This window comes from Eucalyptus grandis, chromosome 10 (genome assembly GCF_016545825.1).
Source record: "Eucalyptus grandis isolate ANBG69807.140 chromosome 10, ASM1654582v1, whole genome shotgun sequence".
Classification (NCBI taxonomy): Eukaryota; Viridiplantae; Streptophyta; class Magnoliopsida; order Myrtales; family Myrtaceae; genus Eucalyptus; species Eucalyptus grandis.
Window position 1 is genome coordinate 28,228,074 of NC_052621.1, and position 2,437 is coordinate 28,230,510.

A 2,437-nucleotide genomic window follows, 5' to 3' on the forward strand; every position below is an offset into this window, starting at 1 on the left:
TGGTCAACATTTTAACCCGGTCAGAGTACAGTTCCCATTTCTTCGTTGAGCATCCTGCATTCATTTTAACTGAAATTACAATAGAAGCCTTAAGCCATCATGGATTCATCATGCTTTAGGATACTTGGGTGATTTGCTTCACGGGTAATTACAAATTGGTTAAGGAAAAAGATTGAGACTCGTACTGTTATATGACATCCTTATGGAAGTGGTATCACCAGTTTCTTTGTTGCAATTCAACGCCCAAATTGTTCAGAAAAGGTTTTCATTGGTATATGTCATTTTGGGGAAACATGGTTTTATCTGCGCTTCTTTCCCAGTAAGATAACCAGCATATATAATCTTCTTTAACTTCGGGAGCTCCATCCTGAACTTCATTTGGGCTGTGTGGAGTCTTGGCTGAAGAAGGGAGGATTGTTCTGCCCTGTGTGCAGGCATGATGTGAGGACCAAGAGAGCATGTCAAGAGGTAACTTTCTAGAGCCTCTTTTAGTTGCTGTATCTTGATGAATAAACGTTGCGGTTTTTCCAATGTTTATACAAGAATTTACAATGATCTGATGGCCTCGTGCTGATTGAGCGACTACACAATCTGCAATTGCATATTTCTATCGTATTGTCTTGAATAAATGAACTGGAAGCTTGCTTCTATGGCCATTCTCATAATGGTTAATTCATTTGCCGAAACCATGTTGTTGTTTAGGATCACGTGTGAAAATTGAAAGGATGCTGGTTGGGATCAGTATGGTCATAGAGGTGCATAATTGCTTACATAGTTTTGCCTGAGTGTGGATGTTTTTCGTGGATACATCTGCATGTACGTGAGGAGTTCCTGTACCAATACAGACTTAGACATGTGTTATGAAGATGGGCAAACTTGCACTTGGTATTACGCTTGCATGTGATGGACAATTCTTTACAATGAAGTTAAGATAATTGCTAAATACACCAATCCTTAGCTTGCTTTAATGATGGGTGGGCCTACTTCCAGTTGGCACCATTGTTTGCATGAGGTCAATCTTGCCCGAGGTGTACTTTTTTAGTATGGCAAAGTACTTTGGGTTTATTGATAGTACAAGGTTTATGATAATCGAGAAGCATTCGAGAGCTGCAGTTGACCTACTTAAGACGTTTACTTGAAGCATCTCTGTCTGCATTTGACAGTTTGTCCTTGTGGGGTAGAGAGGACCTCTAGTCATTAGATTCCACGCCAGCAACTCCTTGCTGAAGACAGAGACCTTGTAACTTACAAAGTTATGCTGGGTGCTAGATAGTACTACTGCTGAAGAAAATTGTGGAACATTGTGAGTTTTGTACTAGTAGGCACTGTGATGGTGGGATATAATACAAGCTCTTCTGCTTGTGCTGATTTTGTTCTTGACTAATACCAGTCTTCTGTTGAGGACATGAGAAACTTGTGTCAGGGAGCAGTTAAATCCACTACAAACTGCTTTTGGAAAACTTTCATTTGTTAGATAGATACATCATGAAGCAAGGCAAATCTAATTGTCACAACATGCAGTGGGAATTTTTCAGAATGATATGCATTAGAGATGGAAATCTGAAGTATCAATGGGAGCAACACTTCGGTTTTTTGTTGCCCCCACGCGCAGCCAGAATGAACCGACGTTGCCGATTCGCAAGGGAAGGTGCGTGCATCACACGTGCGCGCGCGACCGACCCGCGCACGTGCGCGCGCACAGTCGCTGGCGCCTGCGAGGCACGCGCCAACTGACATCATCGTGACGTCAGCTGCACGCGTGCCGCACGTGCTGGGTCGGTCCGTCCGACCCGGCCCGACCGGTCCGACCGGCTCGCCCGACCCGGCTGACCGTTGATCGTTGACCGTTGACCGTTGACCTTTGACCTTTGACGACCGTTGACCAAAAAAAAAAGGAGGAAAATAATGTGTTTCTTTTTCCAATTAAGTCTATATGGATTATATGTGATCCCTTATTTGTTCTGCATTTGTTGCAAGAACAATGCCTCCCCTTAGATTGCGCACACATGTTCGTGCAATTACCGATGAACAAAAGCTGATGGACCAACAGAGGGGCATAAAAGAATGCACTATGCTCGTATATGTATTGAGGTTGATGAGAAATGCTTTCTAAGTTGATAGCTGAGCTGACTGATCATCGATGGAAAAGTGGTGACTTAATTGACCACGTTCTTGAAGTCAACGAGAAATTCAAAAGGTCATATGGAATGATCGTCCCTTGCCACAGTTTGAGATGGTGCAATTTTTCAAGAACACCCTTCCACCAGAATGGCAAGGAGTGTTGAATCGCATATGGGATGTCAACAGAGCCGCTTTATATAGGAAAATTGTGATGGGTTTTATAGATGAATATTACTTGATTGTTACAAGGGAAAAGATCAAGAAATTGAACAAAAGAGGATCTTTCCCAGTTCGTGTATTGACTTGGTGTTAGATG